Source organism: Pyxicephalus adspersus, chromosome 5, assembly GCF_032062135.1.
Source record: "Pyxicephalus adspersus chromosome 5, UCB_Pads_2.0, whole genome shotgun sequence".
Taxonomy (NCBI): Eukaryota; Metazoa; Chordata; class Amphibia; order Anura; family Pyxicephalidae; genus Pyxicephalus; species Pyxicephalus adspersus.
The window spans coordinates 125,476,815-125,493,988 of NC_092862.1; the positions used below are offsets into that span (position 1 = coordinate 125,476,815).

The 17,174-nt window shown below is 36.5% G+C and overlaps 1 long non-coding RNA gene across 1 annotated transcript; it reads right to left on the minus strand.

Moving 5' to 3' along the window:
• Positions 1-337: 337 nt before the first annotated feature.
• LOC140332174 (uncharacterized) lies at positions 338-11,430 on the minus strand. Its single transcript, XR_011921047.1, has 3 exons — positions 11,336-11,430; positions 7,755-7,867; positions 338-571 (listed from the first exon to the last, which is right to left on the minus strand). It is a non-coding gene; the product is annotated as an uncharacterized lncRNA (long non-coding RNA).
• Between the last annotated feature and the right edge of the window lie 5,744 nt (positions 11,431-17,174).

The following is a 17,174-nucleotide window of genomic DNA, read 5'->3' on the forward strand; positions in this document are numbered from 1 at the left end:
CAGTACACATAATATATGTTGGGCTGGTTGTCTGAGCAGAGACATTGGGCCTAACTCATTAAAGCCCTCCAAGGCTGGAGAAGATACACTTTCATTAATAAAGCTGGGTGATACAGCAAATTTGAAGTCAATTTCTATTTTCTAGTTTTGAATCCTGGACCAGATGCATTTCAGGTTTGCGGGATTACCCAGCTTCACTGATGAAAGTGTATTCTCTCCAGCCTTGGAGAGCTTTAATAAATCAGGCCCCTTACCGGATTCTGACCTGCAGTCAGTGACATCCATTGAATGTTATATAGTTATCTGCTCCCTGTTCAGACCTAGGATCATGTACCTGGCAGAGGAAGTATTCCAGCATATACTTCCTCTGTTGATCTTACATGTTATTTGATTTAATACAAAGAGCTTTATAAAGTTGTCTATGCTGCCACCAGGTTTAGATGACCACATTTCAAATACATACATAAACACAATTCCCAAAAATATGATGGTAGAAATTTTACCTGGTACTCATAGAATAGCCCACAACATGTTTCTGATATAGCTTTCTCAAGAGAGAGTGGGATACATTCTAAAAGTAAAAAACACACTAGTTACAGTATAATACAAATTACTAACAAATATTAATCTAAAAGGGTCTTTAGAACAATTCAAACACTTACAAACAATATCGAACAAAACAGTGAACTTTTAGAGTCACAGATGGCCAAAAACCCTCTGGACATCAAAGAGGTAAGGAGCAGGAAGTCTTCTAAGGTAAAAGATGAAACCTAATGACATTTAAAATGATCTTAAACATTTAGTTTCTTCTCTGCTGAGTAAATATTGTCGGCTTTAGTTTTTCGTGGGAATGGGAGCAGATTTTACTGTATCCTACCTTGAAGTTCCCATGCTGGATAATCACAAGGGTCTGTAGGTTATTGTGTTGATTCAGTTCATCAACAACCTAGATATAATTAAGATAATTTTAAATAGGTTAAATTTTTTAGCTTAGAAGATTTCCTATACTATAGGATGGTAATAGGACTGTTAAGGAGAGCTATCAATTGAAGATGGGCAGTTGTTTTTTTTTATTATTTACTCTTTTAATAGTCTATTCATTTGTATCTGTTCTGTATTTATTAGTTAAACAACCAGGGGTAAAAGTGGTGAAATTTTAGTAACATTTACAGGAAATACATTATTTTAACTAAGTAGTATAAAATCTAATCTGTTATAATGAAAAAATATATGCAGAAAAGTATGAACACTTAACAGAAAAATAAAAATTGACATTAATGCCTCACTAAAATATTAATTTCCCCTCCTAGTTCCCACATATAACATAAGCTTGTTTGGAGTGTATTGTGTTCTTGAGTTGCTCAGCAGTGGCCGTCTAACTAGGTGAGAGAATAATGTTGGTGTTGACAACTGGGATTGAAAGAATTCACACTATTGCTCCACTGAAATGACCTTACATACTTGCTGAAGAGTTGAAAGGGTGACTTTCCTATTGCGCCTGATGGTTTTATGGAAATGTACATTGTTTTCTAAGAGCTGTCTTTCAGCATATTGTCCACCTGGTGAATTAGGAGTGTTACTGGCAACAGATTGTATGCATGTCAAGAGTGCATTATCCACTTACTCCATAGGAAAGCCAAGAACATATGTAATTCATTTCATTATGGAAACTGTGTTGTTTTTGCCAAAGTAACACGGGAGACTGAACAAAGGTAACATTATAAGATACAATAATGGAGATTTATGATTATTAACCTTAAACTAAAATGTTTAACATTTTGTTTTACAATGCAATATAAAAGAAGGTAGTGGAGACAATAGACAACAAAACATGTCAAAGCATTAAAAATACAAATGTACATATATTGCAGATAATTTATTTCTGAGCATATGATCCTTTTTAAAGGTAAACTACAGAAAAAAATATAAAGGTGACAAACTATTGCACCCAGGTATTTATTAATTACCCATACTCTGTTTAGAATAAGTAAATACCCAAATTATATCCTGCATGGAGTCCACCAGTTTTCCATCAGTGGTCATGAACTACTAGTAACTAGTTAATCAGTACTAATACTAGTAACTAGTTAATCAGTCTGCTTCTCTATTTGACTGCCCAGTCATAGGTTGTGGAAAAGTACAGATCTGTAAGTTTTATTACCCTGAACCAGGTAAAACTAGTTGTCTTCCCCTGCTGGAAAGGGTTTCTCTGTGTGGTTGAATTGTGTGTCTGAATTTACCTCCAATACCTTACTGTGTGCAGCCTTGCTTGTTTTGTATTTGTTCTTGCTGAATGCACGTTGGATATGAAATACCCTTTAGCAAGAAACAACTAAAAAAAGGCACAGTAAGCCTGGCACTGGCATTGAGAACATATATCAAAGCATTAAGATCATGGTCAAGCCTTTTACTGTACAACAGATGGTGTGATGTTTAAAATTGCTATCACCTACTTATCATAGTTCTCTGATATGGTCCATTAAAGTCATATTCTTAATGACCTCTAATGATGTTATGATGTTTACTATCATTATACAGAGATTATTTTTCACAAAATTTTCTTCCATATCAAAATCTTCCTCAAGGACAAACTTGTTAATACACTGTTACAAACAGGAAATAGTTGTCTGTTAATGGTTATTAAGTTTCATGGTATAGATAGGGATGATGGGTTGAAAGTCCTAATGTTTGAACACATTTCAAAAAAGGAAAACTGACATGAAGCACACCATTTTTAATGGAATTTATCCTTGCTTTTTATTAAGAACAATGATTTATAAAGTTTAACATGTTAATGATCATTGGATCGTTAGAATCTGTTAAACTGACCAGAGAGTCACAAGCAGCTCTTTAATCAAGGAACTCCTAACAACCTCTGGTGGAACCCTGGGGATCCACAGAACGCTTGTTAAAGTTAAAGTAAACTAAAAAAAAAAGCACACATACATTTAATTACGGAGATCCCTCGATCCCATTGGAGAAGTCCTCGTTTGAGTCCCACACTGCCCTAAAATCCAACGTTGTCCTGGCACTGAGAAACCACTGGGCACCACTATCTTTCTCCATCTTCTTCCACCTTCTGGTAACATCACCCGACATCGCACTGCGCAGGGGGGATTGTGTCATATAGCCTGATGTAAATGGAAAAAGAATGCCGATCTTACTGCGCATGCGTGAGATCAGCCCCCCCATGTAGAAAAAAGCTCCAGGAACCTTAAATGATGCATGAGGTGGGTATCCTGGGAGGCTGCGGCCTCCTATTTGCTGCAGCGATAAAGACAGAAGGGAAAAAAGGTAATTTTTCTACCCTTTTAGTAAAAGTAAAAATGTTGGTGATAGGTCCACTTTAGGAACACAGTGCTAGAGGGAATAGGAACCCAAAGGCGGCTGTGTGGTCACATGGCTACAGAATTGAAATTAAGAGAAAAAGTAATAGGGGTAATAAAGGATAAAAGAAGATAGGTAAAGGAAGCTTCCAAATCCCATCCTAATGTTACCTTCCCATCTTAATGTTACCTACCTGTTTTTTCCAGTATAAAGAAATGATGCTTTAATCTCACGATGCTTCCCACAGATTGGGAATTCAAAACAATGTTCTCATTTATACTAATAAACAGATATTAAAAAAAAATTCATTTTGCAATAGATGCTTCATTTACTTACACTGAAATTTCCCCCATAGAGTCATGAATATAAAATAAAAGTTATTCTTCCTGAAGGCAACGTGTTTCAATTTAGTTCAATCCCAGATGCTGAAATCAGTTGGAATCATTAAAACACATGTTTAAATAAATAGCTCCAGTTAATTTTAGCAGCACTAGAAAAAATTGAATTAGGTGAGTAGAGTTTCTTTAAAGCAAGCAGAGTTCTATAAGGTTTTGGTGTTTACACTCATTCTTGGTCTTTCATGGTATTCAAGTTGAACAAATATCTGTAAAATTATGTTAGTTGAATAAGGTCATTTAAAGCATCATGTGTTATCCTCACAAAACCAGAATTGTGTTGGAGCCACATGCTTTTTCTGTACACGCGACATTTAACATGTTTAAAGACAACGTGATTTTCTTGGGTAATAGAAAAGTCCACAAATGCAATAACACAGGTTAATAAATATCTATGCTGTAAAAGTGCAGGGCTTTTCAGTATCATGGCTTTATCATAAATTAGGGTATGGGGTTTGAAGGTAGAGTGTTGGTAATCTGTAAATTGTTGGGTTATGTGTTAGTGCAGCTTGACTAGTTTAACTTTCAGGTCTTGAGGGAACCCCTACTGTAATTACTATATCCACAGCTCACAGTATATTATTCTGGTGGTCAGCACTAAGATTGCGTCTTAAATTGTTGGCCATTGGAGATAATGGGCCCGATTTCATAAAGCTCCCCACGACTGAGGAGGATACACTTTCATCAGTGAAGTTTGGTTGTCCAGCAAACCTAGAATTGATCTGGTCCAGGTCTGACAAATAGCAAATGACTTTTAGGAAATCCATTCCAGGTTTGCTGGATCACCCAGCTTGACTCCATTTTGGCCATTTTAAAAATCTGTGATTGGGCAGGGTTCTGTTGCAGAAACAGACAGACAGTGCACTCTCTACAATAAAACATACTCACCTGGCTGATCACTCACTAAAAATGGTAAATCTGTCAGCGTTGATTGTTAGGATACCCAGCATATTCCAACTTCCTTAGAGGCTGTAAAGACCCAATAAAGTCCCCCGCACCTGGATTTTCTGAGCTGGATTTACTACATCCCAACTTGGCCAATCAAGACGGCAGAAGATTGAAACAATAAAGAGAAGAAGGAATATGTTGGCAGTGATCACAATGAAACTGGGACAGGTGAGTATACAAATATAGTACTACTTTAAGGCCAGGGTGTAGGTTACTGGTAAGAAAATAAAATGAGTGCAATGCACTGGCTATCACAGTTAGATCACCTTTAAATAAATGAAATAATAAAAGTGCAATTAAAAAACTCATCAAAAACACTTTTCCTATATTATCTGATTTTATATAAATTGTTCCTGTAATGTGTGGCTGTTTAATGTAATAGAAAACATAATTATTAAAGTGTTACTAATCCAATTTTCCATATTTAAAGCACACAGTTCAGATGTTGTGGTCACGCTAATGCAATTATGCCAATGTGTTCATACAACTTTTCAACCTTTTTCTTTTCTTGGACAGTTGCATAAAGAAAGTAGTTTTGGAATTGGAAAAACCTGTTTTGCAGTAAATGAACAAATTATCAATTTATGCACTTTCTTTTCTAATTGAGTGAGTCTAGGAAAAGTTAAATGTAAACATATTATTTATTTACAAACAGTTTATATTTGTTTTGGAACTATTTGCAAATGCTTGCTAATGCAGTTGGAATACATTCCCACTCAAGTCTATGGAAGCAGTTGAGATGCATGGAGTGCATGGAGCTTCTAAAAACACAACAAAACTGCAAATGCTTTCATACACCTGCAAAAAAAGGTCTTCAATCCCCGCCCTTTGTTTCAGTAATGTTCATAAATCAAATCGAAGGACCTGTCTATCCAACAGACTATCAACCCCTGGAGATATTTTATTTTGTAAACCACCAGACACCTTATCCAAAAGGAACCCTGGGGGATCACAAGTGCCTGCTTTGTATACACAGATTCTATTATTAAATACAGCTACCAAGGTTCTGATCCAGACTGTTTCTCCATTTGCACTGATTGTTTAAAAGGTGCAACCTGTCCATGGATTGCATAGCTAGTACCAACATTATAGTGCTAGATGGGGTAATGTACCCGGTTGACTTTGTGAAGGGTTTATCAAATATTTGCTGAACCTAATATCTGAGTTGATTACCCTTCCCATTGAAATCCATGCCTTGGCCGCCATCATCATTACTCTGGTTCTTAAAGAACCAGTGTTTGCAGGGCAGCAGGTGGCAGTTGGTGGTACTGAACTTCTCACTGCCACCCCCATGTATTTTCCTATTTTCTATGGGTTGCCACAGGTGAGGAAGCTGTTCAGACATCTGAAGATACAGTATAATAATAGTCACTTTAACAACCACAACATTCAGGTCTTCCATTTAGTGGCCTGATTGTGAAAAATGATGTCTCACGCGTGTAAAGAAAATATGTTCCTTATTGTGTGTCTGTGTAGATTCATTCTGTTTTGTAATTGCTGTCTTGTTTCTCTAATATAGCATTCCTGGGTATATTTGTTGCTATGAATGAGGTTTTTAATAAAAATGCAGATGATTGATCCAATAAAATTGTGGGTAACTTAAAAATGGATTGATGTGGCTGCACATCACAAAAGTGTAAGAATGATTTCATCTCAAAGTGTCCTTGGACCCGAATCTTGTTCCTAGTTGCATTGTAAATCAACACAGCCAAACAAGAACAGTACCTACATAAACGTTTCATTGAAAAGGGCACAATCATAGACAGGTATATGGAGATGAGGACAAATTTGCCCAGGCATGCACTGGGGCCTGTACATTAGACGTGAACTGGACTGGAGTAGTTGTAAATTTGAACTGACACTTTTATCCTTGCTTCTACTTATCTGTTTAAAACAATACAAAGTTTGTATAATAGGCACTTGTAAGTAGTGTTGGTGTTCGAATTTGTGCTGTCCTCATATTCGACCCGAATATGGCTGTTCGAATTCGGATAGACCGGACCCGAAAAACACGGGATTCGACTTTGCAAATTCATGTTTAAAAAATGTGTTAAAAAATGAGGCTTTTAGGTTAAAGTAATTTATTAAATGTGTGTGATTTGTGTAACTAACTTAAATTTTTTTACAAGTTATCCCACAATGAAATGATGATTACTAGGACTCCACAGCCGTGGGAATCCTCCTGTCAATGTGGGATCCCCAGGCACTAGAGGTTAAATGAGGACAAGTCTCCCCATTCATCACCTCTAGTGCTTTGTGATTGGCTGAGGAAAGGTAAACCCTGATGACAGCTCAAGCGTCTTTAGGATTTTCCTTATTTTCCTTAGCCAATCACAGAGCACTAGAGGTGAATGAATGGGGAGACTTGTCCTCATTTAACCTCCATTTCAGGGGTCCCATGAGACTCCAGTGTTCCTTTGATAGAGAATCTCTATCCAAAAATACATACTATAGTTACGCTAGGGCTGAAAGAGCACTCACGGGAGCAGAGCTGTACTTGACATATAGCATATAGCATGATTAGAAGAATTTAGCTGCTCTTTGTACAGTTTTTTTATTTTTTAACAGATCCAATTATTACAATGTTACAAAACTTGAATATGAATATGCTGATTGTTCTGAACAGAAGTCAATGTTATATTGCCTACAACATATACAAAACCAGGGAAGTCTATGATTGCTAAACGATGCTGGCATCATTGTTATTCAGGAATGAAAGCCAAAATTATTTACTTTAATATTAACATGATACTATACTAATTCTAAAACAGCAATCTTTACTGCCTAAAGTGTATGTAGGGGCAAGAGCTTTTTTTTTTTTTTTTTTTGTTTTAAATAGAATAGGGAATGGTTAAAATCCCACTTGCAGAGTATAATGGTCACCAGGGCAAAGAGACTGGTGAATCTTTTCTGTGCAGGCACAGACAACAATACAGACTTGGCAAGTTCCAACTTTTCCCACTCTTTACATACAATTTTAAGTAGAGCTAATCAATATAATGTTAAATAAGCTTCAACCAGTTCATATCATTTCAGTTTCTGTTTTCAATCCTTTAAAGACAGCATTTTGCAATAAAACAAAACCTGCTGTGAAGATCCTTCTTCTCACTTTCTCCAAATTTCAAATCTTGACCAACTGTGCACCTGCTTTGTAACCCAGTACCTTGCATCCATGGATGAATCTTCAGATGGCTGTACTGAAACACATTAAACAAAAATGGTGGTTTCAGAGCAATGATCAACAGCTGCAGCTAGACAATTACATGTTAGATGACAATTACAGAATTAAGATGTCTGAAGGAGGCTTGTCATGATCATCAGCACTAAAATACCAAAAAGGATAAAACAAATTGTACTTCATTAAAAAAAAAAAGAAAATGTTTATGGTATATGAAGCGCTATCAAATTATCATCCAGTTAGTGATTATATCTACTTTACTAACATTATTTCAATGTTTTTCTATAAAGGTGAAAATTACATATCCCCCTTATACTTACATATTTTCCCCCTCCCACTGGGTACTACTTCTCCCACCTCTTAGATCGTAAGCTCTTCAGGGCTGGGTCCTCTCCTCCTGCGTTACTGGCTGTATTTGTCTGTCATTTGCAACCCCTATTTAATGAACAGTGCTGCATAATATGTTGGTTCTTTAGAAATACTGTTTATTATTAATAATAATAATATTATCAATGGGAGAGGTAGGCCAAGACCCGAAAAAGGTAAAAAGAAGACATGAGCACAGGGGCCACATGACATGGTGTGCAAAGGGAGACATATAAGGGAAGGTTAAGGTAGATGTCTGGTGTTAGATAAAGGTAATCTCAGTGGTTGGTAAGGGTTGGGTCTGGGAAAAAGCTTGAGTAAAACGTAGAAGGAATAAATGCTATTACAATTTTGATCACAGAAGAAACTTCCCACCCCTTTTTTCATGTTGTTTTTTTTAAATATGATGGGTTAATTTTGGTATTGGTGTTAAGTAAAGTCTCAGAAGGCAGTGGTTTACGGTGGTAAAAAAAGTGGTTGGGACCCATCTTTGCTATGATGTCCTCCAGATTGCAAATTTAGCAGGATTTTACCAGGTGGCTATGCCATGTGATAGGTATAGGTATCCGCCCTGAAGCCGATCAGGACCAAAAATATCAATTACTTTGAAAGTTCTAGAAAAAGGCTTTGGTTGGATATTGAGTATATGTCTTCTGTGAACTCCATCCATTGGATAATGTGTTGTTATATATTGTTTTATTTTTATAGTATTATTTTTTATTAAAAGAAAAAAGAGATAAATTGATCAATACAGTGTTATCAAAGAAAGTTCAATAACAATATGAACAACAGTACAAATATCATAGGGCAGGGTAATACATGAAAGGAACAAATTACCGGTAGAGGGGAAAGCAGCAGGGGGGATGTTGTTTTGTGTTTTGCTGTATTGTTTTATTGTTAAAGGTTGCATCAATTTATATATATTTTTGAATACATTGTTAAATGTTGGTATAATAAAGCTATTTTCAATCCCAGAATATGGCCCTGTCTTTATTTAGGTTTGGTAAGTAAATGGATGGAAGGTGGCTTATCAGTGGGAAGAGAAGAAGACTGGGACCTCTGAGATACCCTTGCCAAGAGTAGATTCAGACATTGTCCTACTTTTGCTGTTCCTTTTATTTAAAAAAAAAAAAAGAAATCTCCCTCTGTAACTGTAGATAAGTGTGTGTGTGTTCAAATGTTTATCTCTGTTGAAATGGAAATATATTTGCACTCACATAAATCAAATGTGATGCCAGCAAAATTCTTACACACATTTCTGTTTCTCTTTCCACTGTAGCAGACTATTTTTCTACACACTGTTCACTTAGGATCACTGCTAGCTACGTCTAGGATCTTGCCATAGATGATGGTCAAAGACTTGCCTGCATCTGTGTAGTCGGGAATGAGTTGCAGACTTTCTTAATTCCATTCATTAAGTCCCAGTTCCCCAGGGTTAGTACTGTACAGAACCCTTTTAATAGATTCTCATTTCTAGCTGTTGAACATTGACATAAACCAGACCATATTAAAACTCCATTAAGTCTCTCTTTAGAGAGCTTCTTCCATGGCATCATTTTTTACAAAATACATTTTGAAATGAGAATCTCTGATCACTGAATGATTGTAGGAACTGCAAAATGCATTTTGCGAGGTCAGGAGATTTTCTTTTAATATAATGCTGCGCATATTTTGCATGTAATTAAAGTAAATACACATATAAACAATGCATGGCAGTATACTTCAGGACCCAGTTGCAATATTGAAGTGTTGCTACAAGCATGAATATATTATTTTAAAGTGATAAAGTCCCAGGAATGCACATATATTTTATAGCAATATGTCCTAATTTGCATTGAAAGATATGTGCAATACAATGGTCCCTATAATATCAGCAAGGTTAGTAGGACTCACTCATTCTGACCACAGCAAGAGTAAAAATCTAAAACCAAAAAATAAGGAATTCAGGAAACTGTCAATTTGTTTAACATCTTCCAAAACAATAGGACATCGAATTTGGGTGAAATGATCTATAATTTTAAAAGGAATGGTACAAATGAAAAGTTATTTCAGGTATGAGTTGGTACACTAGCTAGAAAGAAACTAATGGCTGTTAGCTGGCATGATATGCTGGACCTTCACTATATTTCATTATATGCATAAAACATTACTAATCACAAAAAGTGCATTAGATGCATAAATCCATCTTGCTCCCAGCCACGTTCTTTGCAAAATGTTTGCAGCCACTAATGTATTTAGTCAGGAAGGGTTATACTATTATACATGATACAGTAATGTTCAGTGTGTCCTTCCATTACGGCTTCACATACCAATTTCATGTCATGCATGGTTAGATTGATCATCAATCAGAATGAAAATTTTTTAATGGCTTTGGGGTTTGATGGCCAATTACCACTTCATCTATTTTTTCTTATGCATTTTCATCCTAAAGAAACCTGTAGTAAAAAACAAGTAGACTATAGTGCTGGTTTATTACATTCCAATACACTGATTGAAAACAAGCATGCAAGTCAGAACATGCTGGTTCCTGGTCCACAAATTAGCAAGTAAATAATAATAGAAGGAAGACATAAATATCAGCCATTACATTTCTTTTAGTACAATGTTTCATGATATAAACCTGGGTACAATAGTATTCCCAGTTACTTTTTTATTGGGCTACTCTAGTGATTCTAGACGTTTGGCAGGGAATGTGCAGAGCTTTAGTCAAAATTTATATTACCCTACATGTGTTGGGGAACATCCCATTTTCTAACTTTTGGATTTCCCTATATATCAATGGTCCCCAACTCTGGCTGTCGCACCCCCCCAAACGGGGTCCTACTCTTGGGGGTTGCATCTGCCAGAGCCATGGACCACCAAAATGTTCTCGTGGACCACAGGTTGGGGACTGCTGCTATATATCATCTTCATCCTGCTCTGAAAATATAAGACAGTTTTTCAATAATATGGCCTGTAAAACAAATTGTTAGCTCAGACAGAAGGTTATCAGTAAATCCTGAAGGCTCCAAACTTTTACCCTGTGACATGTAACTAATACAGCTATATTTACTCTTCTTTATAGTGGAGTTGGACACTTGACAAGCGTATAAAAATGTCATTTATATACAGTGCTACTTACTATAAAAATGCTGTTGTTGTGTCAAGTTGTGTCAGCCAATATTTTTGTACTCATGCAGAAGCCTTGATTGTGGACCTGTTATTAAAGGGTTAAGAAAAAGAATGTGGAAGGCAGGATGATAACTATGGGGAGTGTTTTGAAGAGAAGAATTTGGAGCACTGGCACCCATTCAAATTTCTATGTGGTTTAACAATATAAATTTCTACTACTGCACCCTCCCAGTGTCTTACAGAGGGAAAACAGACAGAGTTGACTTATCATTGATATTACAGCTTCAGTTCAAGTCTATAAAATACTTGGGGGCCTATTTATTAATTTAATATTATTTATTGCTAGTATTAATATTCACCAATAATAAGAAGAGGTATATAATAATATGGTATACAATTTTATGAGGGGTCGCAGTGAACGTGCAACAAATCGTCTGCTATTGGATAGTTCCCCATTGGATCAGGGTAGGTGAATGTCAGCAAACAAACCCCTTATGATGTGATTGATGAAACAATATATAAATGTACTGAGGAATTGAATGCCTTTATAAAGCAGACCTCGCAATTCAGAATATTTTAATTAATGACTAATTAGAAGAAAGAGAATTCAGGGAATACAAATTAAAATCTGATCTAAGCAAAGATCCTATATCTTTTCTTTTTTGTAGACTTGCTAGGCCTGCTGTCAAGGCAATCCATCATTTTTACCTTAATAACTACTATTAAATGTAGTATACACCTAGGAGGGGACAATTAATAGTCTAATTGCCTTCTCCTCCTAATCATGGACATGTAACTGTGAAGGAGAGATATATATGCATCGTCTTTGTTGGAATTATCTATGATAAAAGACGCTAGAGTAAAAGTGAAATGTATATTTGAAGGAAGTGTATGATGTTTTATTAATATTATTATTATTATTATTATTATTAATATTAATAATAATAATAATAAAAATAATATTAAGAAGAAGAAGAAAAAACACTATTTATATAGTGCCAACATTTTACTCAGCGCCGTACATTAAATAGGAGTTGCAAGTGACAAACAGATACAAACAATGGCCCTGATTTATTAAAGCTCTCCAAGGCTGGACATGATACATTTTTATCAGTGAAGCTGGGTGATCCAGCAAACCTGAAATAGATCCAGTCCAGGATTCAAAACATTTGCTAGCAAATAACTTGGAAGAAATCAATTCCAGATTTGCTAAATCACCCAGCTTCACTGATAAAAGTGTATCCTCTTCAGCCTTGGAGAGCTTTAATTAAACACGCCAATGAAACAGGAGAGGACCCTGTTCAGAAGAGCTTACAATCTAAGAGATGTGGTCATAAAGTTTTTATTCATTTTAAAGTATTATAAAATGTATAATTGTGTTCTAACATTTATGGTTCAACAAGTTGAGCTTTATATGACTTTTTTTAGGTTTTGAAGGCTTTGATTCACTGACTTCCTTGGTCTGACCCTAGGAACCAATCAGGATCTTTTGCAGTGCACATGTTCTGATGATTAACATAATGACATAAGGGAGCATAATGATACCTCATCTTAGTGCTTCTGGTTATGTACTGTCCAATCAGCAGCCAGGTATTGTGTTTTGGACAACATATGCAGCTTCTACTGCTGCAGTGAATATTTTAAAACCTACACTGGTGGTGTTGCAAAACTGGCTGCACAAAACTACAAATCAGATATACACTTTCCATGTACGCAAATAAATGAATATTTACCTGCATGCATGAAGATCTGCTTTAAATGATTTTTCTGCACACATATTTATCAAATTGTAAGAAGATAAAATATATGATGCCAAATTTGCAGGGTATTTGGAATTATCTGCCCCTAGAAAAGGAATTGAAGGGCCTGTATAAAGTCATAATTAATTGTATTGCTGCAGAATTGCAGTCCTGTAGTTGGAATCCAGGCCCGGAGTGTGGTGGAAGGAATGGGTGGGCCAGGCACTCCTCCCTTCTGGCTCTGGTCTATCAGACCCACCTGTGGGAGACCTACTTCCAGCTTACAGGCTTCACACAGCCCTTGCACCTGGCCCTCCTGGCCTCAGGCTGCAACTTCCTCCCTTGTCTCCAATGGCAGGTGCCTTTTTATTACCGGAGGCCGGGTGCTTCTTGGCCATCCTAAATATCTGGCCTGGAAAATTGAGGAGTGCCCACCCATTCCTTCCAGGACGCTCCAGGCCTGGATCTCAAGGAGATTTTTAGGGGCAGATGATGCCAAACTTTGCATCATATATTTAATCTTCTTACAAAATATTTAATATAACACATTTCAACCTATAGCTAAAAGTAACTTTTTTTGCTTTATAGTACACATAGCTTTAAAACAAAAAAATCAACTTATTTTTTAAATCAAATGTAAACGATTCCACTCTCACACTAATAAATTGTCATAACAGAGAGAGGAATCTCTAGCTCTGGAGCACATTTCAGTGTTTATGTTTTTCTTCCCAGCTACACATCTGGCTCGCCCGAGCATCTTTGTTGAAAGTGCTTATCAAGCAAAACACTATGTGACTATTATTCACCAAGATCAAAGGAAGCACTTCATAACTTTCCACGGTTCATTCTTGCATATCTTTTTGATTTTCCTTTTCCAAATATTAGTTAACACGGGAGTGAATACAACCTTCTTCATAGGCATCCTGTGAATGTGACATGCCGTGGAGTGGCACTGTACCTTACCTTCTTAAAAACATGATGTTCTCATAAAAATGTTCCATTTATTATGCTGTTTAATGTGTGTACGCAGTTATGCAATGGTTAGGAAGATTCTTTGATTATTGGCACTGCTTCAGTAATGACATGAAAACAAACAGTACACTGCCGTCTGCAGGCCATATGAAAAGTAAATGTTTCATGTAAGTTTTTTGGAGAAAACCATGGATTATTTTGTCATGTATCAATGAAATATGAAGTAGCATATACAATATTTTTATGTTGCCAATAACAAACATAGAAATTCCAGCTGCCATTTTCTGATGTATAAAAAAGAAAACAACTATTTTGTTTTATTTTTTTAGGTTGATTTGTCCAGTGCTCCTTTTTCACCGAATTGGTCAGTTGACCATTATAGTAAATAGTTGTTTTTAGATGTATCGGGGAAAAACTTAGAAAAATCCCCCTAAAATTGTGGTAAGTGGGAGGAACAATTTCCCTATTTTGTTAGAGGTAACTTGGAGGAAAAATGCCCTCTTATGTTGGTTGTCAATGAAAAGACGAATGCCACAATGCTTTGGTGGCCAGTGGGAAAAGAAAAAAGAGGTTGGTGGTCAGTGGGTAGAAGACAGTTCCCGTATATTGGTGTTCAGTGGAAAAAAGAATGCCCCTATAGCTTAGTGATCAGTGAATGTAATGAAAAAATCAATGTATTAGTTATTTGTGGGAGGAAAAGTGATGCTTTTTGCATTGGTTTTCTAAAAAAAGAAAGAATGTCCCCTCTTACTATATAAGTTCATTGAACAAACATCTCCTTAAATTGTGGGACAGTGGGACTGAAAACATCCTTTTTTTCATTTTTTATTCCCACTGACCACCAATGTAAAACGGCATTATTTCTCTAAACCTCCCTGGCGGTATTCTCGAGTGTGGCTTGGAGTGGATGTTCCATACCAAAAGCAGTAACCCGAGCCACACTCGGAATGGAATTGCCTTGGAGTTTAAAAGTCCTACCTTGTTCCCACGTTCCGGGGGCGTCCTCCAGCAGTGCCCGCAGCGTCCTCCAGCGATGTCCGCAGCGTCGCCAGAATAGGCAGATACCAGCCCCTGCGTCCCCAGCGTGTGAACGTTGGGGAAGCGAAGCCAGAGGAATGCCTGCCGAGCATCTGCTCACGAGTCTTAGACTCAAGGGCGAGGCCGTTGGACAGGTAGGTGGTACCGGACGGAAAATTTAAAATAATGAGGATTTTTAAATGTACCTCTTTTACATTTAAAAATTCTCATTATTCATAGAGCCAGGAAGGTTAATAATCGCCAATATAGGGAGAATTCTTCTGAATACCAATCTCTTTACTATGGCTTTCAGTGGGAAGAAGAATCTCCCCCCACATTGGTGGTCAGTGAGAGAAGAATGCTCTTTATTACCTGCCTGAGTAGTGTAGTACAATCATGTTTAGACTTTTGCAAGTTAATATAAATTGTGCAATTAGCATAAATTGTGCAAATGTCTACTTTATTCATGTAGTCATGTGCAGATGAAATATGCCAACAGGAAATTTATTTTCACATGCCTGGATAATTGGGCTTGATTTATTAAAGCTCTCCAAGGCTGGAGAGGATACACTTTATCAGTGAAGCTAGGTGATCCAGAAAACCTGGAATGGATCTGGTCCGGGATTCAAAATATTTGCTAATAACTTTGTGGAAGTCCATTCCAAGTTCCAGCCTTGGAGAGGTTTAATAAATCAGGTCCATTGAGTGAATATTTATACATTTGATTGGGATGCAGTTTATTTTGCTGCAACACATTGCAATGCACTGCCCTGCATTGCCATGCATTATGTTCCTGCAAAGAGGCAAGATGTGGTTTTGGCCTCCCTTAGTTCTGTTGCCAGCTCATTTAAAAAACACATTGATGCTGGATGTAATTTACTGGACAAGTGTGAACCCGGCCTTAGAGCATGAATGAACAGACTTCAGATTTATATATAATATTTGTATTTATTAGAGTATCTCAGTTATCAGTGCATTTAGAGGTTCAGTATATTGACATATAAATATAGGTGTTCCATCCATTCGACTCCATTGAATAGCAATTCAAATTAATAATTTATACAACTGATAAGTTACATTACAAAGTGCTTTGTAAAATTAGCATAATGGTATTTGGCTGACATGGCCTGACACTACAAAGAAACTACGGGAGAAGGTCAGATACTGTAGATATGCCAGGGATTGTTATGTCATTTTCTGTAGCATCTTCCAAGTTTCTGACCTTTTTGTATAGAATGTATGTCGTCATTATCTGGCCTTTGCCCATTTCCAGTAACGAGTCTTTCTCCTGTTGCATGCCGATGTACCTAATACCATTTTGCAAAGTGAATATTTGCTTAGTTAAGTGAATGGCCCCCACTCTTTTAGTAAATCAAACTCAAGGTATTTTGAGTCAGCTCTCAATTTAACTAAAAGTAAATAAACCTTCAAACCAGCAGACTTTTGTTATGAAATGAATTATCTCAGAAAAAGAGATGATGATAATCTGTCTCTTTTGCCAACATATGTATTTGTCTGCTGTCCCAATCCTGATTACAGTCCAGTATGCCATTGACATAAGGGAGGGGGCTCTCATGCATTATGTAAAGGGGACAAAGGTTCTAGCTTTCTGTTTTGACTCTGATTACATTCATCTAGCTTTCAGGATCTGCTGACCTGATTTAAAGTCAATGTTTGCTCCCTGCTGCAGACGTCCTATAAGGTTGGGCGCATAGTGAAATTAGAAGCGAGAGTTAAGGTTATTCCCCTTGCTTTCATTCTGATTTGTTCTTTTTTTTCCTTTACCCAATGACCTCATTTAAAGTTGGTGTTTGTTGTGTGCCATTGACATGACAGAATGAGTGGGAAGAGAAAGTTGCAATTTTTAGATAAAGAAGGCACGGGGGAATAACCTGGATTGACAATGAACCTGCCTGTGGTGTAATTCAAGGCGAACAATGTACAACATGAAACAGGAAATTAAAAAGAACGCTGGGATTTTTTTTGTAGAGCAAATTTAAGTTCTGTTGAATGACTTACCATTTATTATTAAAAAGAGAAATAAATAACAATTTTAGAAGAAAACAGAATTCATTAAAGATAAAAAAGTATTTTTCTTGCATTTAACTTTTCACACTGTGT